Source organism: Cydia pomonella, chromosome 24 (genome assembly GCF_033807575.1).
Source record: "Cydia pomonella isolate Wapato2018A chromosome 24, ilCydPomo1, whole genome shotgun sequence".
Taxonomy (NCBI): Eukaryota; Metazoa; Arthropoda; class Insecta; order Lepidoptera; family Tortricidae; genus Cydia; species Cydia pomonella.
The window spans coordinates 5,019,017-5,045,581 of record NC_084726.1 but is presented as its reverse complement, the minus strand read 5'-3'; the positions used below and the strand labels follow the sequence as shown (position 1 = coordinate 5,045,581).

The 26,565-nt window shown below is 35.8% G+C and overlaps 1 protein-coding gene and 1 long non-coding RNA gene across 4 annotated transcripts in view; both read right to left on the bottom strand.

Annotated features, from left to right (window-relative positions):
• The window catches only part of LOC133530999 (heterogeneous nuclear ribonucleoprotein L), a 695,759-nt gene that overhangs the window by 469,745 nt on the left and 199,449 nt on the right, over positions 1 to 26,565 (bottom strand). The window lies entirely within an intron of this gene.
• On the bottom strand, positions 21,042 to 22,428 carry LOC133531087 (uncharacterized). Its single transcript, XR_009801448.1, has 2 exons — positions 21,695 to 22,428; positions 21,042 to 21,421 (listed from the first exon to the last, which is right to left on the bottom strand). It is a non-coding gene; the product is annotated as an uncharacterized LOC133531087 (long non-coding RNA).

Here is a 26,565-nt window from a genome sequence, read left to right as displayed (position 1 = left end):
ACGCAGTTCCGACTTTATTTAATTAGCGAATGGATTGAACGAATGATAAAGTGAATGAGTGAGGGACTGACTGAATGAGCGGATCACGTTAGCGAACCCATCTGTTCTGTTTGTAGCGATTTCGTGAGTGTTTTTGAAATGTTGAAGATCGACAATTAACGGCTACGGAAGTGGCAAAAAACGAACGAAAAAACGGTTGAAATATATATGTTATTCAGCGATGATTGCGTGATAGAAAACATCGGAAGTATCGTATAATATATAAAACAAAGAAAATGGAAAGAAATTTTCATACCAAGTAAGATAGGGTAATTTCGAATAACTTCCTGTTTTGGATACTCCAGAAATGGCCTGGGAATTTAAAAAAAAAAACAACAAACATAAAAACACGAAATTTGTACGGGTCAGATCAAGCAAGAGTTTAGTGACACACGCTTCAAAACTATGGAATTATTCTTCAATGAAACAAATGGAATTATTCTTCAATAAAATAGTCATCTCATCACTTTAGATAACAATCCTAAATAAAATATATTGCCAGCATTGAGCATACGGAATATAGAGGTATAATGTCTAGCCAATGGTATAATAGGCCAATTTATCCTACTAAGTAATAAGAGAGCGAAAATATCTAATCCCCACAGAAAAACATCTACATGCCCATGCTATCTTTCGACCTTATCAAGCGTCTCCATATCTACAAGTTATGCCGTCATAGCCAGCTTCATTTACTCTAAGTGTAAAAAAATCACTTAGGAGGGGGTCCATTATGTAAACGAGGGACAAAGCGAGAGCGATATATTACGTGCGATATTTACGCGCTCACGCACGCGCCCGTAGATTGTAGAGAACAAGAAGATATATCACTCCCGAAAAATATAATTAACGCTCAGTGGGGTGACTGAGCGTGCACCCAACATGTGCACGTCACTAAAGCAGTAAGTAGTATAGCTTAATTATTTCTTATGCCATGCGGGACCGTCGGTGACACACGAGCATACGAACCGTTTTATGTATGCGGTTACTGTAGCCTATTTACGCCCAGAAACTCAAGGCAGGGAGCTAATTCCACAATAATCTACAGCGTTCACAGGACTTTCTAGCATGTGTAACATTTTGGGATCTAAATAAATTACTTGTATTCTGTTTATGTTGCTCTTGGCGAGTTAAATTATTGTTTATTTTGCTTGCAAGAAACACCCAAACAAGTAACTGATTGAATAAACGTATGGCGTTGGCGTTATTTATAAAAGCCTGTCTAATGAGCCCTTCATAATCGTTCGTCCTTATCCGTCATTTTTACATTTGTATTTGTTATATAGGGGAAAAATAAGCACATGTAAGTTCTATGAATTTACCCCCTGGTAAATGTTTCATTGTTAATCTAGTTAGACTCTTGAGGAACTGTATGAACTTCTAGTTTCCTTCGCTAATAACCGAATTACAACTTCCCTGGTCCGTAATTTTCATCTCTCTATTACAAATACATAGGAAATATCTGTTTTTGTAAGATTTTCGTAACTTTAGTAGGTATTATTTGATCTATGCCCACGCACGGGCCAGAGTTTGGTGATAAAACGGTGACATTATATTAAATATGGCGGCGGAAAACATTGGGAGAAGAGGGAGATTCATTTTTGTAAATAGCCACGGGTTGACTGTTTTCACATACGCCTGATAGATGGCGTGAGGATTCGCTAATGGCGAGGTAGTGTGTTTTATTACTTCGTATTTGTAATAGCACGTTTGTTTCTCCTTGTCATTTACAAGCAAGAATTAAGGATTTATTCTGTTTTTTCCTGCGTCATTATTTAAAGAACCCTCGTGTTAATTTTTGTGTCTTTCACTGAGAGATATTAGTTCTTAACTGGAATTCTATTATATGCGAAATCTCATGCTGTCTGTGCGAAAGCACAATTCTTTTTCTTTGTATTCATTAATGTTTAAAGGGTAGACATAAAAAACGAGATTATGTGAATTGGTAGACAATGCCTGCTTCCTCCTACCATAGTGTAGAAGGAGGGTGACCCATTTGACTTTTGACCAATAAGGGCAAGCGGTATGTCACCGGACAGGTTATTCTAAGTAGTAAAACTTTTATTATGGCAGGTAGTCCCAAATCTTTGTGTGAAAAAAGTTATCGCCGCAAAAAGTAGTGTGAGTTGAAACTTGAAACGTGACTATACGTTGTCGAGACACAGTGAGTCGATGATTTTGTGCAACGATAATTTAGTTTTTTATTCGTTTTTTTGTGTTTTTTTTTTCATAATTCATCATACAATCATCTGCTTCCCATCAGGCGGCTCGTCTGCTCGTTTGCAGCCTATTACATAAAAAAAAATACAAAAAAATGGAGTATATAAAAAAACCTTTCCGATCGTATGTCGATTATTCTTATTGGTTCATGGGACAGTGTCCATAAAAATCTGCCCATCCTCCTTTGTCATACAATATATAGAGGGCTTTGTTAGCGACAAGTTACCGTCGCCATCTTGTCAAACTCCAAGTAAACCCATCTATTCACAAGACACTGTTGTCTCTTTTGAGCTCATCTCCGATATAATAAGGTTCTTTAACTATTGTGTGACTAGAAAAATCTACTTAAAGTCGCTGAAAGACATTACGAATAAACGTTAATGGGGAATACGGAATACCTATAGACTTTTCTAACAACAACTCATGCAACATGCCCGTATTAATTAGAATTCGCACGGGCTGTCCCGTACGGTACGGACGCATTTTATTTACTGTGTTGCGACTTTTTTTCGGCGTTTAAAGCAGGCGACAAATTTTTTGTGCATATTTTTGACCATTACTCACAGAAAAAGAAACTCTTATACCTACAAATCTTTAGAAAATTCACGTTTGTACGGGACAACGGTAGACAATTTCATGGAATAAAGCAAGTCCAAATAAAGCAAGTTAAGTATTGACTACAGTTCAGCCTTACAAACTAAATAATAAAAAAATCATTTGAAAATCTAAATACATACATTTCAAGTCATTATCATTTTAAAAAGAAAACTGGGAAATATCGAGATAAAGAAACAGCGTTGAAATATAAAACGCTTCCAAGCTCGTATTAAGATATTATTTTCGCAAGGAAAATACACTTTAATTGATTTACCGTACAGTATAGTTTTCAACAACAAGGTTCATAGAATATACAACTAGCAAAGCGAAATAAGTTTGTACAGGTCTGTCGTTGCAATTCCAGTCGCTTACGTTACGGGGTGTTAGGTAATACAAATTCTCAAACGAATCAGTTTTATTAACTGTCTATTTAAGCAGATTTAGCTTTTTTATTACAACTGCGTCGAGTTGTGTGTAAGGCGTCTTTATACACCGACATTCTAAGCAACCTTCGTAAAAAAATCGTTAGCAAATATGCAAAATTGTGTAATAGAATATACATAAGAAAAAAATATACAGTAATATTTCTACGATTCTAAGATGTAATAATAATTATATAACATAATCCACAGAGCACACTTAAACTGGCTTAAACGACCTTTCGATTCACCCGTGCTCTGTATATAATTGAAATGAACCTGAACGGAGGAATGAACGAACGACCGAATGAAAGAATGAATGGTAACTTGATTAGACGTAATTTGATGAAACATTGTGCCGGAGGGCAACGATGAATTATTTATGTAACGGGACGCATTTTGACGGACGGATATTTTTCAATTTCTTTTAATCACGAGAACGCCCGCGGTGAGTGCTGTAAAGATTGAATGAGTTTAAAATGTCGAATTTAGAGGAGCTAAATATGGCTGTTGCATAAAGGGAAATTAATGTTTTATGTAAATTGGCGTTTCATTTAATCTGAGTAACATGTAGTATTAAAAAAGCCGTTGAATTAAATAATAATTCACGAATTTATCATTTTTCACAATTTCAGATTTTTCAGAATTATCCGACATACGAAATTACCCGAATATACCGTACATAAATTAACGTGTTAGCAAAAAACATTGTACCTATAAACGTTTTTTATTTCCGCCATACATTTCCCCGCTCTCAGACACTGCAGCCCGCGTCGATCAATGCGCGGAAGTGGTATCTTGATAGTGCATTCGCTTTCTACCAACTTAACTAACCATTGATGGTCCTTATACCGTCGCAATAAAGTTTACTGTGAGTCAACAGTATGGTACTCGAGATAGTCGTCAATCGCACACTTCCTACAGTAGGCCGGCAAAACACTTGAGACCCCGTTCAATGACATTGTCTGCTTGAAGTATGGGATGGGTAACAATAGCGTTCAGTTGAGTTGGTTTTTGTGGCTAATTGGATAGACGTAAGAGAATTAAACTTGGTGTTTTTTTTTTTCGGATTTTCGAAATTGTATGCATTTTTTTTTTCAGTTTAATACTGTGTCCCCATTTATTTGGGTATTTTCAGAAAAAGTGTACCATTAACTTTTTCGCAAAAAGTGTCCGTCTATTTTTTATGCATAAACTGGAATGAGGAGTAAAAAAGGCAAATAATGTAAACAAACCATATAACCTTAATTTCTTCGAAAACTATTTGTGGACAACCATGATTTTATTAACAGTATACTTAAATGTTTTATTTATATCAATTACTAGTTAAAATATATGTTGATTATTAATATTTCAATAAAAACAACCATCGTAAAACTTTCAGATTATACGTCAAATTCTATAAAAATCTGTCATTTTTGTTTTCATTATTTGCTATTTATTTCTAAAGAACTCCACTTTAAGAACATTTTGTGAACCGTCATAAAATTGACTCTAAACTTTTGTATGGAAAACTGGGAGTACTCACTTTTTTTTTAACAAGTCCTTGCCTGGTCAAACTAAACCCCAATTTACAAACTATTTTAGGTAATAGAAAAGTAGTAACAAGTTTCAAAATTCAAAAATGTATTCTTTAAGTAGGCCTCAAGGGCTCTTTGTCAAGTATACAACATTTACAGTTGCACAAAAAATACGTAGCCCACTTTTTTGACACGTTTTTACCTCAAACAACTAGTATGAACAATGAATACCGTCAGTAACATAGAAAAAATATTGCGTGCGGTAACATTTTTTGCAAACGGACCAAATTGTAAAAAAAAAAACTTTGAAACATGCAGGGTTTTTATTTAGTGTAGAGGAATTCATTTTTACTTTGCATATATCGAAACACTATCCCTATTTTTTTCTTTGAACACTGGCTACAGAAATATAACATATTTTCCACAAAACTAATTAAAAAAAACGGACGAACAGATCAAAGGCGGCCATTTCACAGCCATTACATATGCTTCACACACCAGTGGTTTTACTATACCGATACAAACTTAAACACGCGACACTCAAGACTCGTATTACAGGGAAACACGGATCGTATTGCTTTGACACATCGGTAGAAAGGAAAACAGAAAAACAGCGAGATCAAATTAAGAACGGGCGGTCATTTAATGGAAGATTTCTCGAGTTTTCGTAGGATATGTTCCCGATTATAAAAAGGTGAAATAAAATAGAGACTGTTCTTTTAATAACCTGAAATATTTTACGATGTGAATATATAAATCATACTAAGCAACTTTTACTATAGGACCAATTTCAAAATCACGAAAAAAAATGTCTCTCCCATAGAAAATATCTACATCAGACCAATTATTCGAGATTTCTGGGTTGGTAATATGTGTAATGTGTAATAGCCTATTGGTTATGTTATAATTTCATAAAATTTAGTAGTGTGAGTAAATATTTAATTTAAATTAAAAGTAAATAATTTACATATCAGATTTGCAGTAGGTATTACTATATATTAAAGATACATTGATTGAGTAAGACGTGTAAAATCTAAGACAATTTCGTGCTTCAAATTTGACAGTTAACGAGATGACGCTGCACTGCGGCATTGTCTAAAGTTGACGTGTGATAACTCAGTCACCGCAAAACATATGGCGCGGTGCAGCGCCATCTGTTTTGGTTGTCAAAATAAAGGGCACGTATTACGTAAATAAATTGTTTGCATGGCACCAAACAATTTGTGTCAATACTTTATTGCAGTAGACCGTTTTACGGGACAGATAAACTTAACAATAGGACGATGTGACATTTTACAGTAAGGCTTAGAAATATAGTACTTCTTCTTCCTCGCGTTGTCCCGGCATTTTGCCACGGCTCATGGGAGCCTGGGGTCCGCTTGACAACTAATCCCAAGATTTGGCGTAGGCACTAGTTTTTACGAAAGCGACTGCCATCTGACCTTCCAACCCAGAGGGTAAACTAGGCCTTGTTGGGATTAGTCCGGTTTCCTCACGATGTTTTCCTTCACCGAAAAGCGACTGGTAAATATCGAATGATATTTCGTACATAAGTTCCGAAAAACTCATTGGTACGAGCCGGGGTTTGAACCCGCGACCTCCGGATTGCAAGTCGCACGCTCTTACCGCTAGGCCACCAGCGCTGGCTGTGGTAAACGATTTGAAGTAAGTTTCGACTTCTTCAAATGTTAGAGTGATATCATGTGTCAATCTGCCAAACACGATTCACAAGACACTTGACTGTCAAGGTATTCCAAATACTTATTGAATTTTTAAATATTGCAGATGAAAAATTTCAAATTTCGGGTTATGAGAAACATGTCAGATGCGTGATGTTACGAGCTGTCATAAAAGTGACATATATCGTAATAATTACACTACTTTTTAGGATTTAATTTATATTTAATCAAAAAGGCAAAAAAGTCACTGTTTTTGAGTAAGAACATTTACCACCTTATTCATAAACTTGTACTAAAGTTACTTAAACTTGTACTTGTAATAATCGTTTGTCCCTTTCCATCATACCAATACGTCGGAAAGGGACAAACGATTATTAGCGGCATCGTAAGTTTAACAACGTTAGAAACTTATAATTATATTTGCGCTATATGTATTGTATAGCATTTTAGATAAGATTGGATTAGATTCATTCATTTATCATAGAAAATGTACATTATATTTTACATGTCAAAATAAAATGCATTCACAAAAATATCGTCGCAACACAATAACAACAACAATAATAATAACTAATGGCCCGATTCGAAGAATGAGATACGATAACGATAAGTTCTGGTTTAGATAAGTTCTAATTTAGATATCGTTTGTATGTAGTATAATTGACAGAAGTAGCTCGATTCGGGCAACCAATGTCACTTTGACGTTAGAAATATCGTAGATGGACTTACTGGGATCACAAGGAAATCGGATTAAGTATGTCTTAATCATTCTTCGAATCGGGCCGTAAGAATCGGAATGAATTAAGAATAATAATCTAAAAATAATGAGACCACTTAATTAATAATAAAAATAATATAAAACAGCAAAGAATGATATATGTATAAAACACATAGACTCGCTTATTCTAATTTCCTGTGTATTCTAGTCCAAAGACACATTATACCCACCATCAATACCATTACCGAAAATACCATGACATATTAGCCACAACCGTCAAACGTCATATTTGACAGAGATTGACAGTATCCCGACCTGACGCCCGGAACTCTATTTATACTCATACAACTGGCATAGTTTTGTATTGTCTCGTGGTAATTACTAGTATTTCAGTTTTTAGTTCAGCTAAATCGAATGTACTCCTAAATCGAGTTTTAAAATTAAATGTTACAGGCAATTGAGGCTATTGGGAACGAGGTATTTATTTTATTTTACAGTACATATGGTGCTACTTTACCGCACTAGTGCGAAAATTAGGATATTACGTTACTGTGTCGAACATTTAAAGGGCCATATGTACTGTAAAACGTTGTACGATACATGTGCGAATAGGTAATTCGCAACTTGTGTCGATTTAAAACACTCCCTTCGGTCGTGTTTTAATTTATCGCCACTCGTTTCGAATTTCCTACTTTACGCACTTGTATCGTAATGTACTATTAATCCATACCTTTAAAAACCACGGAACTAATTTATATTTACGATTCATATGACGGAATGGAGACTGTTTTTTTATACTACGTCGGTGGCAAACCAGCATACGGCCCGCCTGGGATGGTAAGCAGTATCCGTAGCCTGTGTTCGCCTGCAACTTCAGAGGAGTTACATGCGCATTGCCGACCCTAGCACTCCGCACCCTCGTTGAGCTCTGGCAACCTTACTCTCCGGCAGGAACAAAACACTATGAGAAACAACATTTAGGATGAAACTATTTGTCTTTGTGGAAAGATAGCAACGTTACAATTTAACTCAAAAATGGACCCATCAATTTCGTTATGGTATTATTAATTTATACGCCAGCGATGATTCTTACGGCCCGATTCGAACTTTAAGATACGTCGTCTTACTTAGTTAGAAGCTGAATAACCTAACTTAGCTAGAAGCACTAATATTATAAATGCGAAAGTAATTTGTCCGTCTGTCTGTCTGTTACCTGTTTACGCTTAAACCGCTAAACCGATTGAGATGAAATTTGGTATGGAGATAGTTTAAGACCCGAGGAAGGACATAGGATAGTTTTCATCATCATCATCCCACGTAGACGAAGTCACGGGCAGAAGCTAGCATAATGTTAGAGACTACACACATTTTAAACTATTCTTGTACACATATGACTATCCTGTTCCATTGACATAAGATTTGATTTGTGTAGGCTGAAATGTAATATATTATGATTATTTGTTACTTGCTTCGCTGATTTAGCAAGAAATTGTAATTATCCAGAAAGTTAGTTCTAATTTCAGTTATTCTAGACTTGAGTTGTCTTTAGACATCATTCAACTTCCGTGACCTTCCTCAATGGATGTCGTGTTTAAATACTCAATGCGATAACAAACACGCCACTCGAAATTGAACTTTATCTTGCGGCAATAAGGCAGGAAATTATGGCGGTACATTTCTTGACTTCAGTCATTATGGTTTTAATTCGGGCGTTGAGATGTCTTTCATCAAAGCTGTCACGGTGGAGTTAATTTCGTTTGTGAAAAAATGAAAGAATTTCCCTTTACGTGGGTGGAAGAAACTAATCAATAATAAAGACATATTTCTGTACAAGGTTGCGTAGTATTTTTAGGATGGCTTTAGTGATATACGCAGACATATATGCGTCTTCGAAATAAAGAGTAATGTCGGTCATAATTAGGGAATGCAAAATCCGGACCAAATTGAAAACCTGTTACCTCGGACCAAAACTCATGGAGAAACTAGTGTATAAACGAATCAGTCAATCAGCGTAATGCGCGCGTATTGAGCTGAAGGCCAGAACACACCGGCTGCGTGTGCGTAGACCGGGCGGGCAAGTGCGCGTGCGCTAAAATGATGGGGCCGTACACGCACACGACACGCAAGCAGTGTGCCGTCTCTTATAGGGATCGTTATATTACAACGCGCACGTGCAGGTCTACGCACACGCATCCGGTGCGCACAGGCCTGAAGCCGTGATGCATACGCATCTGATCGTCTTGTGTGCTTCATCTTTTAACTAAAACGACTACCACTAGAAGATGTAGATGCTTTGTATGGGCATCATTATTATCAACCTTACATCTTTCTCACTACTAGTCACTCGTTCTGTATTTAAATTACTCCCCTTTATCTGTTCATCTTGAAATATTCGTAATATGATATCGCACGCGATTCTTCGGTATTTTCCAACGCGTACTTTCTTTCTGTAAGTTATTGCATTGCGTGTCACCATAAAACTTAGGCATTACACTCAGGTCATTGATCTATGTTTACATTTTCCGAGGTATCAATTAATAAGTGTACTTACTACATACAAATTAAACCAGAATTAGTATTCGTTTAATTTTTGTTTATATCATGAGAATGAAATGGCAAAGGTTATTCTTGTTTTTGCTGTGTATGTCCGTAAATATAATTTCATTAGCGCAATTTTTTTCCATCAATTTAATTTATGTATATCAAACAACCCTTTTGGATTCGCTGTGGCGTATTAAAGTACACATCCATACATCCATATTATTAGCCATGTGCAAAAATATTACGTGCATCGGAATCTAATTAAAATCCCGACATTGTTTTCAAACGGCCCCCCACGCATCCGCTCATTAACTCGTCCCAAACAGAATGGCAAATAGAGATATTGCAGCCCTTGTGCAGGGAGGGAAGTTCGCAAGTTTGTTGATTTAAGTTTTTATACTAATTGGGGTGCATATATGAAGCCTGTTTGAATCCAGGAGTAGATGTGGAATGTTCCCCTCGACGCTGAGGTAAAATACTATATGAAAAGAAGCTAAGAACACATAAGCATTATATTAAACTGTTTTTTTTTACCATTAACAAGAGTTTTCTAAACCCCTGAGAAAATATAGCGTCGTCCGTTTATTCTAGACCGGGATGAAAGGACTGTGCTTATTTTTCCATAAATAAAATGGCGGGTGTAATAAAGGTGCTCGAGCTAAAAGAGGAAAGGTAACATTTTTACGTTGAAGACTGAAAGGAGTAAACAGAATTGTATTTTAGCTCTGCTGTCGAGATCTTATTTACATTTCTAGAGAGATAACGTTGAGATAGTTATTTAAAATATCTTAAATTTTCTGAAATTTCCGAACCGGTGCTTAAGTACATCTGCTTTCTTATTTCAACTCCCAGATGAAATTGACTTGAACATTTTAAGACATTTCAAGAATCGAATTTTACTATCATGCGACAGTAAAGGATCATAGTAAGTAAGTAAGTAAGTAAATATTCTTTATTGCACCAACAAATTATACATTTTACATACATGTAAAACTACAAATGAATTTTAAAGGAAAATAGAACCAGGTAACAACAGGCGGTCTTATCGCTAAAAAGCGATCTCTTCCAGACAACCTTTAGGTAGCAGAAAATTTCGAACTCATACAAAAGTCAACAGGTAGTGCAAGGAGCTAAATATGGAGACTATTAAATACAAACACACATACTACTTATATAAGTATTAAAACAATACCTAATATACTAATAAATATACAATATAATATAATACAATATATATATATTTATACTTACACATATAAAATATATAAATGGCAACTTAAGGTAGAGATAGAAAGTATAGTTTCAGCTGATTTTTGAAAATGGGGAGAGATTTAGCTAATCTTAATTCTACTGGCAGAGCATTCCATAACCGAACAGCCCGGAAGGTAAAAGAGCTATTATAAAATTTTGAAGTAGATAAGGGAGGAGCAAGAATATGAGTCTGAGAACATCTGATAGAAGAGAGATACTTGAAACGCTCTTTGAGATAAGGTGGTGTAGCGGGGTTAAAGAGAATGCCATATAGGAGGGCAAGAACATGAGAGTCACGGCGAAGACGAATAGGAAGCCACTTGAGCTGAGAACGAAACTGAGACACATGGTCATATTTGCGCAAGCCAAATATAAACCTTATACAGAGATTCTGGAGGCGCTCAAGCTTATTCAGCTGATCCTGCGTAAGGTCAAGATAGCAAATGTCAGCATAATCTAATATGGGCAGTAAGAGAGATTGAGCTAGCGCAATTTTAGTGGCGTAAGGCAAGAAATTTCGAAGTCTGCGGAGCGATGCAATTGCAGCAAACATCCTCCTACTAACCTCACTCACCTGAGGTGCCCAAGAGAGACTCTGGTCCATCATGACACCCAGATTCCTTACCTGGACAGAGAAGGGAATCTGAATACCGTCAAACACAATGGCAGGTAGAGAGCCAAAATCAATCCGGGCAGTAAGCTTTGAGCTACCTACTACCATAACCTGAGTTTTAGTAGGGTTTACCTTGAGACCGTAACGCTTACTCCAATCTAAGATGCTCTCCAAGTCAGTGTTCATGGCGCAGATAGTCTGTGGTAGATCGGCAACAGAGCCCTGAGAGTATATTTGAAGGTCATCAGCGTAAAGGTGGTAGGAGGACAAAATATTGGAAGTGATAGAGTTTATAAAGATAGAGAAAAGAAGAGGAGACAGCACGCCGCCCTGTGGGACACCAGCAAGCGTGTTGCACCACGAAGATCGAGAGGAATCCACCTTTATACGCTGCCGACGCCCTACTAAATAACTGCGAAACCAGTCAACTACCGCAGGAGATACATTAAGTGAACGCAATATGCCTAGCAAGATATCGAAGTCAACCGTGTTGAAAGCATTACTGAAATCCAAAAGCGATAATACCGTGATCATATTGTTATTAGTAACTGAATGTTTTTCTCTCATGTCTTGCTTGATGTGAATATTGTGAATCATATCCACTCACTTGCTTTTGGTAACTGTGGTTACCAGCGGTCACCCTTATTTTATTATAATAATAGAAGTCACTGAAAAAAATGAAGCAAGTGAGTGAATATGTAAATAATAGTGTGTCAGAGTCACAGTGAAATATTAAAAGAATGTTTTCTATCGGTAAATAACTTTGTATTTCTGTTGTACTTATAAATATACTCGTTGATAATGTTGATACTTTCCAATTTCGTCGGCATTGCTTCAAGAATTTTCATTATCTAGGACATTGATTTTGACATTTTCCGCAGCAATGCCGCACAGCTGTGCTGTCGCATTTAGAATGTTAAGGCTTATTCCAAGACAGTACGTAACCCTTCATTTTCCGTGGTACGACAGTCACTTGGCCCATTTTAAAAAAAGCCAGAAAAGGAATAGAGATTATTCCGCTCGTTTGCCTCCTATATAATAAAAAAATATGGGAGTTGAAATAAGAAAGCAGGTGTACTTAATTAAGAATGTGAATTACTACACTCACAACCGGAAGACTCCTAAAGAGCGAGCCGACCATGCGTTGGACCTTTCGTAGGCGCGCGGAATGCCGACACAATCGATGTTGGCCGAACGTTAATTAGAATTGACTATTAACCAATACAAATTGAAACGTAAACCGTAACGGACATTGCTGACAATGTATAAGATGTGCCAATAAAAGTACGATATTTGAAAAGGAAATGTCAATTTTATTTCACTTACTGAACTGTAAAAAAAAACTAATCTCGCAAAGTACTAACTCAGACAAATTACAGCCGAACTGCACACCTAGGTCTTCAGCCGCGGAACTAGGTCGCCAACTTATCTAGACCAAGGTGCCACGTGCAAGAAAAACCTAGAAACAATGTGTCCTATGTCACGGGATGTTGTACCTTATGTGTGTAGAGTTACGGGTTAGAATATGAAAAGGGGAAAGCGAGAAATTGAAGTGATTCGAACTGTTACAGGTTTTATGACGATGGCGTTCGGGCTTTAATGTGCGATTCATCGTTTTTTTTTTTTTTAAGAAAAAACAAGGGAAACGCTGGAAATACGTTTATTTTATTTTATTTTGATAGGCATAATAACATAATGCAGGCAAACAACATTTGAAAATATTCCATACGTAAGTATCTTATAAACGAAACCACCACACGTTAAAATTTTAGGTTTTTTTCAAACTCGGTTAAAAACTTTGCTTTTCTTTTTTTGTGTCCAAGTTTTTTTTGTTTCTTGTCACGTGTCATAACAAGAAACCGTCTGACAACACAACCTTTTTAAAAAAATCGGCTCAGGACTAAATACTTACCAAGTAAATTACAGGTTTGGCAGCTATTAGTGTTTTTTAAGACCCTTTATTGTGCGTCCACGATGTTCACTGATGGGATTGAGTTTTCCCGGTCTTCCACCACTATCGTTACGGCTTTGTGCATTGACATTGCTCTGGCAGTCGCCATAGCCACAAAATTAGTCCAGGCCGACTTAATTTTTTTTGTCAATTAATTCGTTCCTCTCTTTTATTTAAAACGAAATAAGACTATATATTTCGCGTCACACTGCTTAGAAAACCACTTAAGTATTTTGTCGTGAAAACTAAGTTATATCGAAATGCACATTCAGGGTTACCAACCCCACAATTGTACTTTGTCACAATTGTCTCGTGTCATAACAAGAAACCGTCTGACAACACAAGCTTTTTAAAAAAATCGGCTCAGGACTAAATACTTTAACAAGTAAATTACGGGTTCGGCAGGTACTCTGTCTGTTTTTTTAAGACCCTTTATTGTGTGTCCACGATGTCCACTGATGGGATTCAGTTTCCCCGGTCTTCCGCCACTATCGTCACGGCTTTGTGCATTGACATTGCTCTGGCAGTCGCCATAGCCACAAAATTAGTTGTCAATAAATTTGTTCACCTCTTTTATTTAAAAAGAAATAAGACTATATATTGCGCGTCGCACTGCTTAGAAAACCACTTAAGTATTTTGTTGTGAAATAGTTATGTGGAAGTGCACATTCAGGGTTACCAACCCCACAATTGTCCTTCCCCTTTAAATTTCATGGGTAAAATGTTTAATGCGACTTTGTATGTTTACTGCGGAGTGTTTGGTTATAATCAAAGTTCAGTAGGTCTTTAATGGTAAAGTCTAACATCCATAAATCTTACAATGTATGTACACAATTCTGTTACTTTTGTTATTAAGTCGTATAATACGTGGACTTGCTCTGTTCCTTTTCTACGCTTAATCTAAACTGTGTTGCTTTCAAGGTGAAATTCTCAACACGAAATGTACTGCAAGTATTAAATGATAGAGTAACATGACTTTTAATTTAACTTTTTCATCAAAAACTTATTATTCCACTGTGTTCTGACAACCCTAGCACTAGAGGCGGCGAAAGTGAGCAACCAAGATAGCGTATACTTGCAAACTTCAACTCTTATGAATCCTATGATAAGACGGTTGGATGCAACCGCTCTAGATGCAACACAATAAAGGCGAGTCTCACGACTCGCCTTTATTGTGTTGCATCTAGAGCGTCACTTTATTTCGCTAGGTAATAATAATGTATGGTGTGCTACAGACTAATACGTCATTTTATAGCAAGCCTGTAGTTGACTCTGTTCCACCGAGCTCTGATCACCCGGGTCAATTAAGTAAACTAAAAATACACTTAGTTCACCTATGATTTTCTTGGGGGTATTAAGTAAACTTTAAGTATATGTGATTCCCCTTTGTTCACTTGAGGTGCACAAAGCTAACGGACAGTAAATTATTACTTACTAATTTACCGCTTAAGATAAATGATCATGGGTCCTAGCCCATCTGGGCTATGGCACGTCGACAAATGTCAAACGGATTGATATATGGAAATTTAGATTAGAAATGTCCTATCAATTATAGAACAATCTGATGTTCAGTCTTTTTTTATCAAAGCCAGCCGTCGCAGACGCGTGCCGCGGATTTTATCTACAATGGCACCCGCGTGCCTGCGCCCGCGCCGTGCACCCGCGCTAACCAGCGGACGCCCGTATACAGACATTTTATCATTAAGATATTTGAAACGCGACTGTAATTATAATCTCGTCACATACACAACATTCTCCATATTCGCTTTACACTTACCTGAAACAAAAACAAAACAACGATAAATTAACATGCGAAATTTATCTTTCGCGAAATTAAGTTTATCTTTAACGAAAAATTCCATAAATTCAGAGCGAGTTCATTAAAAAGGGGAGGTGGCGTCAACTCGCGAGCCGAGAGATATTTTATGTGATATTATGTGTATAAAACGTGAAACACCCCAAGTTATAGTAGGCAATAAATGTAAAATAAAACACCCTTCACATTTGAGAAATTTCCACACAGTTAAATCACAGGTCCTTCCCACAAAAGCCTATACTACCCCACTAAGCATAACAGCCATTGAAAACATATTAGTTTGAATTTGGAATTTGATAAATTATTGGATAAATTTTCTAAGTTTTATGTATGTTCAATTAGGTCAACAACATACATAGATCACTAAGTTTATACATATATAATATTATTAACCGTTTATTACTTCTAAAAAACATTATTGACTTTCAATGGCTGTTGAACATAATGGTAGGGCTGAATCGATATTCACGTAGGTAATATTTTGCTTTTTAAGCCTTTTATTATAAAGAGGCTAAATAAATGTGAAAGGTCAAGACACTTAAAATATTTAAACATGTGCCACGCTCAACAACAAAGGCATATTCATTAATATAACATGTAATATATCTTGACTAACTTATATAACTTGACTAGTTGAAATGACAAGGTTTACAGCAACGCTCAGTGTCGGTTACGAGTACTGCAGTTTTAAATCAGGTTACTAATTAATATAAATACCTACTCTTTGGAATGAAATGTATCTCTAAGTTCTTCACAAAAAAATTTTCGATCACAAAGTTAGTAAAACTTCTACAGAAAAAGTAAAAAAGGCAAACAAAAATAAAAGTTAAATTCAGTTAGGTATGGCAAACCGCTGGAACTAGCCGGCAAACTCCTTAACTTCGTTTTAATAAGTTAAACTTATTAACAGAAATGGGTTTATGAGGAAATTGTTACAACTTTTTATTTCCTGTGGGAAAGTTTAGACTGTGAGCTTATACCTACGTTCCGAGTGAAGTATTGGGGTAAATATACTACTGTTTGTTTGATAACACATACATAAACTTTGTAAGTGAAAACATATACTGTCACTACCTGCGACTTCGCCTGCAAAAAACTATTCTGTCCTTCCTCGGGGCTCAATTAAAGCATCTTCATACCAAATTTAATCTAAAACGACTCATCGGTTTAGGGGTGAATATAATGAACAGACAGAGTTACTTTTGCATTGATAATATTATTAGGGAATTAGGAATATAGTTATGTTAGTAAAACTTAACTTTAACATCTGTCCTAAAATTCGCAAGATAACTCGCTCCTTTTAACGCTCGACGCTTCTCATATAAATAACTTGTTCGTATATGAGCTCTTAGAACTCTAGGAAATTAACTGATTAGGCGTGTTCCTTCAAACGAAATACGTAACAACTACTTACAGAATCTATGGGTAGTTAATACCTTACAATATTGAAGTGGTTTCCGATCCGATCAATGCTCGCTCGGAAGAGAAAGGTTGTAAGAGTGTTTAAAAGAGATATGTTGTTACTGTTTTTGGAATGGGAAAGTAAAAGATCGCTAACGCAGGTAATATGTACGTTGAAATTGCTTTATTCAAACAATGTTAGGTAGGGCGGCAGCGCTTTTCATGGCTGTGTAGGCTAATACGGGAGCGGCAAACACGACCACAAGCCAGGCAGGTGTAGTGTGTCCGTGGCGAACAGGTGTCGGGCTGATGATAATGATGGGCGTCGTGAAACACATATTATACTCATTATCAATATAAAGATTTTTTATTTGGTAACAATAAAAAATCGTTAAATAAATCGGCAAATCATTTAAGGAAACCCTATTACCTCTTTGTCAATTTACAACTCGCCCACGTTCGGAACATCAATCAGAAATAGTCGATAAAGGGCCCCTTCCGCAACGCAACGTTCAAATAAACACAAAAGAACACAATTGCCTTTAAATTGGGAAGAGGGGGGCAAAATGTTCAATCAGGCAAACGAAGGGCCCCAATTACAGGTGCGAAAGGCTTCTTGGACCGGAACCTGAATTAAAATTTGGGTCATCGCAATTTAAATTTACAATTTAATAAACCCGACAAATAAATAATAACCTATCGCAAACAAATAGTCCAAGCCGTTTTGGAACTAAATGGAAACATTAATTCGCGTTCACAAACGTATAAACTCTAAATGCACAATAATGCACATACCGTCTCCGTTCCGTCGGGTGTAAAAACACATCTCACAGAAACACGAAAGTTATCCCACAACACAAATCCCATCATTGATAGGAATTGCATTTGTCAGAAAATCCCCTACTTTACGTGCTTTACGTACGCGAACTTAATTAACGATGTAAAAGAAATATAAAAGTGAATTGCGTGGCAAAGAATAATTGATTTGAATCCAAAAGTTGGGTTAATGAACTAACAATTACATACTTTAACAACTACATATATAATCGAGACAAGTAATGAGTGACGTACTAGTACACCCACACAAACGTTTGAAGTGTCTTCCTACACAAAATTGTTGCGTACTCGAAATACCTTTTATTTCGCGATTTGAGAACTATTTTAACTGAATAGGAACAATTCCTTTCTGGAATGCTGGGAGTAGTGAAATATGCTTGATAATTCAAATCGAAACTTTAGCAATTAGTGTTCCCTCTTATTTAAATGGATTAAAACTTTGAATATGCAAGTTTAGATTTAATGCATACATTATTTAGACATTAAACTTAAATGAGATTAACGAAATACTATTTTTAATGTAAGTACTTATGAGTAGGTATATAAATTTTTCATTCATCATCATTTCAACTTAGTTATAGTTACTAGTAAGGCAGAAGTACTAGTGCTCGACGCTGCACTAGTACTCGACATGGGCACTTTATGTCAATTATATATGGATTAAGTTCGAATACAGAAAAATCTTCGTTGTTCAAATTTAACCTATATTGCCATGAAATAAAGTGCCCATGTCGGTGACTAGTGCAGCGTCGAGCACTAGTACTTCTACCTTAGGTACAGTCAAGTGTAAAAATATGGGTGTACACATCTTACTCAAAAATATGTACCATATTTATGAGACGATTCTTTCGATACATATTTTTGCACTTGACTGTACATTATTGAATCTTATACCTTTAAACGAGCAATTCTTGTATATATATATTTTTGTGATCTCGGAAACGGCTCTAACGATTTCGCTGAAATTTGGTATATGGGGGTTTTTTTGGGGTATACAATCTATCTAGATTAGTCTTATGTTTGGGAAAACGCGTGTTTTCGAGTTTTCATGCGTTTTTCTTTCGACGCAGAATATGGTCGCTAATTTCGTGTTGCCGGCCACTGTCCGTCTGGTCCAGCGGGTTAAGACGCGGACTGCTAAACGAGTGTTACGGGTTCGAATCTCTTTTTATTTTTTATATGTTCAAGTTTATATACAATTTTTTAATTTTTATTGTTTTAGACAAGTTTAATTTAGTAAAAAAATGACCTATGTAATAAGAGAAATTGACAATAGAGTAGTGTCATTTCTTCAAACATAAACGTCACTTTTGACACTGACATATCCGATCGATATCGTATCTAAACCCAATATTTGACGTATCTTAAAGCTCGAATCGGGCCGTACAGCCGAAACAATAATATTCTTCAGTGTTCACGAAAAACAGAGCATAAAATTAAATTGGTTGATTTGTATTAACAATGAAGCGAGAATTCAGTATACATTCTTGGAAATATGCTCCAGTGCAGGTATCTGTGATAGGTAGGTACCGTAGGTAGGTTTTAGGAAGATTTCATAAAATTAACAAAAGACAAATTATATGTAGAAATAACTGATTGGTATAATGACATTAAAGACATATAATAGATAAGTAAATTAAATCAAACAAAAAATACAATGCAAGGTCTTAATTTGGAAATGGCACTTATTCTTTACATTAAAAAATCGAAACTTAGTACTTATTAATTTGGTTTTTCTTATACCTATCAATTTTTTTCAGTACAAGCTAGATTATGTTTTTATTTTTCATAGCCAGTGGGTACTGTAGAATTAAAGACAAATAAGGATAAAACCTGTCAGCCAGCTCCTCGGCCACGATTGTCACCGGGTTTCGCGTGCCGCGGTCCACGGTTATTTGTAGCGACATCCCTAACTAATTGCTTTCTTCCAATTTTAGCCCGATAATGGTTTGTGAGCAGCTTAAGACACAAGCGGCTGCGGTTTTCATTTTAATTATAACATTGCAAACATTACAACAATTAAGTGGCAAATAAACCTACAGCTAACATGCTGCTACGTTAGCGTATATCATATAGACGCCTTCAATTCCAGATTTTAAACATGCGCGAGGCGTGAGTGACTGGCTTTTAAAAAGCAGCACTTTTTAAATAACGTCCACCGTATTAACCGCAATAGGAAGCTCATTTTCACAGTCGGACGGGATTTCACATGACGGAAATGACACAAAGTTTAGTTTGAGAATTCCTTTAACACATAATACCGGACGTGCGCAAGAGAAATACAAGTTAACGATGTAACCATGCGTTATGACTCAGACATTTTTCAGACTATTGAAGAGCTACGAAAGGGACACATATTAACATATTGTAAGCCAACTTGAACGAATAATATCTAAGTCAAGTAAAATTGTATTAATGAATAGAATGAGGCGTTACTTTGCGGAAATCCATACTAATTAAAACAAAAAATATTACGCGGATTAGCAAAGTAATATTTTATGTTTCATTTAAATGTGCCTTAATGTCCTATCCTTCGTAGCGATTAGCCATATGTGTGCCAATTAAAGATCTATTTGTTTTTCGATTTCGTAACCTAATCGCAACTGTGTCTATCCATTTTATTTAGATTATAAAACTCGATCGTCCTTTGAAGAAAGGTTTTACTAGGACTCCTAGTCCAAAAGAAAGATGATTGATATACGCTACCTATTATGACTTATCCCATGCGGAACTGCAAACGGCGCGGTTTCCCCGTCGCCTGCGCACTTTAATTAAACCCGTTATTCTTTAAAGGAATTTAATAAAACTAAACAACGAACAAGCTTTTTGTACTGAATACGTGTAATTTCGTCACTACATTTGTTTCCTGTCGAGAATTTGTTTACGCAGAAATAAATGAGAATCGTTTACGTGTGCAATGTTTACTTTTTATTACTCTTTACAATTTTTGGCTTATTGCACGTTACTTTCAATGCAGAAGTTTTATGATAAGTAAGGTATTTTTTAGTTTAGAGTAGAGTATAGATACAATACAAATAGGTACTCTTTATTGTACACCTCAATAAATGAAAACAATTCAGAAAGAAACCAGCAACACAAGTAGAGTACTTTTATAAATTTCAGTTGTAATTCATCAAACTAGGGTAGGGCGGGGCAAAAAGGGCCATTTTACGTATATTTGGTTGTAACTGCTAACTTATAATGTTTACGAAAAAGGTTTTAATAGCAATGGATAGCGTAGTTCTTCATCTATTAGTGACAATATTTTAATATAACCAGTTTTCAACTCCAAGACAGATATTAACAATATAGAAAGTCGGGTCGATTAGACCTTTTAGCCCCGACTGTGGGGCATGAAGGGCCAGTGTCAGGGCAAAAAGGACCACTAAAATTATATGGCATTGTATAGTTATTTAAATCAGATAAATAAAAGTAAGGCATGTTAAATCAACTCAATTATATTTTTATATATAAAAAAGAAACCAAATGTCTACTATTTTAATTTCTACCCAACTTATAACTATGGCACAATCTTTAGATCCTAAACCGTGATAGATTTGAGCGACCGTGAGCAGATACTCCGTGAGGGATGCTTCTTGTTCTCGGTTAAACACTTGCCTGGGAGTTCCGTAACCAAATGTCGGCGAATCTGGATTTTTCTTTAAACGTTCTATGAATCTTTGTAAAGAGGTTTTGCTAATCTCAAAATCTCGACAAACTTGCCTCTGTGATTTTTCTTCACTTATCACCAACTCAGCAGCACGCTTCATTAACTCCACAGACTTCGTCCCCCGTTCGGTTTTTCTCTTATAATTACGCATTCTGGAATAAATCAATAAAATAAATAAATTGTTTTCATAAGGGTTAAAAGGTCCACTACGGGGCAAAAAGGCCCACAGATGGACCTTTATGCCCCGTAGTGACTTAGTTTCATTTCAAGGTTATAACACAGCAAACAAATTTTTGCATTAGAATTATACCATCTTAACATGAAACCGTATATAAAATAACCATGTTATAAAACAAGCGGACACTTCTAACGGTTTAAATAAAAGCAGTAGACAAAAAGCAAATGAAGTGCAAAATCTTACTTACATGAGATTTTTTCGACGCGGACATGTACAGACCGGTCGGCGTTTGCCAGCGCACTACGCGAGGCGGCGCGCGTACTCCCCCCGCTAACCCCTCACATTCTGGTCACTTCGATGTCAAACGAACTTTTAGTTTCGGAGTTAGGCATGGTGGACCTTTTTACCCGCGGACCTTTAAGCCCCGCCCTACCCTACTATAAGGCTGTGTATTTTTGATATAACCGCAAACTTAAACGGTAGGTTCTTATGCCAGGAAACGATTATAAAATAATTTACCATCACAAAATATGTGACAGTTGTGACGTTCGCATCAGTAAATGCGACGTTTTGTCTTAAAGCTAAGTAGTGATATATTAATGTTTTTTTCTTTTAAATATTCCTATTCTTATTGCTTGGTGAATTATTTTATACGGAAAAATACAAGTGGTACTTTTTTATAAAACCTATGAAAGGTGTTCATTATTAGGGACTAAACTACGCTATGATTATATGCGATCTTATCAAAAATACACGCTGTATCACATACAATAAAAAAAAACCTAACCCCTTTTCGCGGAAAAATATCACATGCTTGCACTTAATGACATCTAACAATACTTTAATGACCTCACAAATTCCAATAATTTTCTTGCAAATTTTTCCCTTTAATCCATTTTTAATGTATTACCTAACCATATTATTACGCTCGGCGTCGATAGTCCGTGTTATACGACCGCGGGCACTAGTCCAGTACTAACGATAACCTGTATACCTTGACCTTCGATCTAAATAACTATGCTTTTTGTGAGAATACAAATTACACTAGTTTTTATTGGAAGACTGGATTTTGGAATGACGCCGCTCGGTTTTGTTACACCTGTTTGATTCCGACAAATGCGTTTTTGATTACAGTCGTAATAAATCAAGCTGATCGCTGGAGAGAAATCAATTGTTTCATTCCTTAGCGAGGGATGGTTTAGCAGGCAAAGCACGTGCTGCTTAACAAGAAAAAAAAGCTGCTGAAATAAAATCGAACAGCTATAAGTGTATCTACTAAGATCACTACCCAATTTTCATTTTTTGAAATTAAAATAAATTATCACCCGGTTTGATCCGACTCAGTGGGTCAAAATGGACAACGCAGGTTAGCCGGGGAGATGTAGAACCAAAGAGATGGCAGGACGACCTCGACGCATTTTGCAGCGACTGGCGGGAGCATGCACCAACGCGTGATGAGTGGCGGGAGAAAGGGGAACTTTGCCCAGCAGTGGAACACAAAATAGGCTACGAATATTATTATTTAGAAAAAAAAACAGACTAACATGCTTTCATTTGGAATGAAAGCATCATTTGGATTTTTCCTATTAAATTTTTGCATTTTTTTATTTCGTGCCAGTAATTAGATGTAGATTGTTAACCAAGGGGTGAAAGGCGCTCATTTTAGTCGAGGTAGTCGCGAATGGTCCGAATCTTTCACCCGAGTTAAACACTCGACTTTTCATTTCGAATACGAGGAAGGTGTAAATATAAAAATATATATTTAAATATCATACTTAAGTAATAAACTATTTATCGTATTTCTTGAGGGTGAACTTAGGTAGAAGAATCCTTTTTTATGGATCAGAATGGAACTTTAAAACTAAATTTTAATTTTTTATCGAAAACGTCCTAGAGCAGTAACGTATCACTTTCTGCACACTTCTTCATAGATAAACAATGACCCACTTTCAGAGCATGCAGCGAAGAAAGTTTCATATTCCACTCAAAAATGCAGAGTATCCAAACAACTCCCATCAACTTGCATATTTCATGGCAATTTAAAGTCACTTAGGTTTTATTTTAAACCAACGGGTGTCTAGACAAAAAAAAATAGACAAATGTCATTCAGCTCGGCGCTTTATTTCTCCCCATCATGCACTACAGAGATAACTACCATTCAAAAAACCAATTTAAAATTTTACACGGTTATACTCAAATTTAATAATGCTATTCTCACATTGCCGGCTATCAGTACAAGTATCTACCATCTATCCTGCTTTTAGTGATGTATTTGTCCCATCGAGCCCTTCTGTCTAATCTATTAAATGCCGTAAATATCCTCTATATTAACAGCTTACAACATTTCGGTATTAAAGTACAATAATATTAACCAGTAATCTCCGGTTTGCAACAATACGGGGTATTTACATCCGGATCGATACACGGGTACACTCGGCTTCGGAAAATGATCCGGAAGTTAATTTTAATTATGCGGTGGTTGATTCTATATTCCCTTTGACCTTTGCCATTAGAAAGACAGCAATATATGTAGAAATTCGAGGACAAATACCGTAATTCGAGGGCAGAATTTATAAGGTAAGAAGGTCGCATAAACATATAAAATATTCATAAATCAGGAACACACAAATAAATTGCTAAATAAAGCATAGTTCATATAGAATTGGTACGCACTAGAAGATTGTTATTTTTTTAAGTTAATAAAATAAGAAAGTTATGAATGGTGAATTTTAAATAGTAATGTATTTAGCTTTCAAATATGTATAAATTAAAAAAAAATCTCTGTTATGTTAATAATTACGGACTGTTTTCATAATGGACCCCCGTCATTTTCTGCACAACACTTTTGTCGACATTTTTGGCGTGTTGATTTCTTGTAGATCGCAATGAATTGATACCCTGGACAATTTGACAAGTCTTACTTAATTTTATTTCATGATTGCCCAATAGTATTTGATAGATTGAAATTGGGGACAATTCGAAGGATTCATCTCGCGGGGTATGTATTTGGCCTGATTATTAGCATACCATGCCAAAACTTTTTTTGAGTAGTGGCAGCTGGCTAAATCTAGCCAACATTTCACAGGACCGTTATGGGATCTAATAAATGCCAATACTCATTTCTCTGAGCACTCTTTAATATAAAGGTCCGACTTCATTGTTGACTATGTTATAAAACTTTTCGTCTTACAGCCGCAATTACAAATTCCTTGCCATATCATATGTTTTTTTGCGAACTTGTCAAGTTTCACGAGCTTATATTTTTCTGGTAAATGACCTCTATTATTGGCCATATAAAACTTCGAACCGAGTAGTTGATTAAAATCGAGTTTTACATACGTCTTGTCGTCCAACTACAAGCAACCTTCGAATTCTGTCAATACTGGGTCGTACAATAGTCGAGCTAGTGTTTTAGCTTGTCGGATCTGTTTAACAGTCCGATTTGGCTGTTTTATTGCTCGATAGCTCTTATAGCCACCTCTAAGGTGAATCATCTTTATCTTTCTAGAAGTTACTTTGATTTTTTGGGATAAATCGTAATTAGACCGTCCTGAATTTTGTTTGAGTGACCTTGGGTCTTTTTTTCCCAAAATCTTATTTGTCCCAGACCTCCGATTAGTTTGTGTTTTCCTGTCAGCTGATAGAGTCTCCTTGTAACGTTTTATGACCCCACAAATACTAGCTTTTAACATCTTAAGCGACTTAGCTGTCTTTGTCCGGGATCGATAAGAATTTTCGAAGTATTTGTGCACAATCAATCTCCTGTTCTCAATTTTCATGGTCGAAAACTTTAAAATGCAATAAGCTAGGAAAAAAATATTTTGACAATTAATACTTTGAAGTTTGGTGATTGAACTGTAATTGTAAATTTTTTTCCCGCCATGGAATTATTATTTTTTAAACATTGCTAATTATGTCCCAATTCTATATGAACTATGCTTTACTGTCAAATAACCTTAAATAACAGCTTGACTATTTTTTTTTTAATTTATTAAAGTTCCAATTAGATTAAAAAAAAAATCGCAGAGTTCCATGTTTACTTACTGCTAAAGTCATGAATGGCTTAATTACAGCAAGGGTTCGGACTTATTAAACTAATTTATATAACAAAGCAAATATATGTTTACAAAATATAGTCGTAGTTATTTGATATGAAATAATTTTTAACTTTTTTACTTGATTTAGAGTTAGATAGGTATAAATCTTGTATGTGTTTCGGAAGGCTATTTATTATTTTCGTAAGTATGAAATTATTAGTTCTCGTTCCGTAGACATTATTATATGATGGTAGTATGAATCTAGGTGCATTAGGGATACTTCTTAATCTATTGTTTCTGTGATATTTTTATCTAATCATCCTGTTTTTGTACCAATATTGTACTTGAGAGATTGGGACAACTGAACTGAACTCAACTGAAGGTTGTACGAATTGGGACAAACCAGTAAGGTAACTTCCTGCCTTGAACAGCTAAAATGTGGGATGCCTTCACCCGCGGTACCTCTCTGGTGTTACAGGTGTTGGCCGATGGTAATTGCCTACCATTAGGCGATTCGTCTGTTCGTTTGCCTCCTGCGTGGTTGATTTCTGTGCTCTTTCATCCTCGTCTTTTGTCTTTAAAATTATTAGACACCCATGTGGATTTCTATTTAAATGCATACCTTTTCAAATTAAGATCCCATTGTACCTACACACAGTAGGGCTGTACCATTGTTACCTTAATAATTAAAATTGCTAATTCTAATGCGGATTTAATCCCGATTGTGTGAGATGGGCACCTCGATTATAATTAGCGTGTTTAATTTAAAATCATGTTAATTAACGAAGGTATTTTCTGAATTCATTAAAATTATTTTGTCTTAACTTCATGATATTATTCTGTTTGTAATTTAGTTTGCCAATAATGAAACCGTTGTCAACTTTATAGCAATTTTGTGTATTAGCTGGAAGTAAGAACTAGCACCAAAAAACAAGCCATTGGTCTGTCGTTGCTAAAAGGGCTTGCTCGTATCAAATCATTTTTTTTGCCATGCCACTCCTGTTTAGTTTATTTATCTGACCCATCACTGTTCAATTAATTATGTAAAAAATGATACATAGTTAGAGATACAAATCAGTTG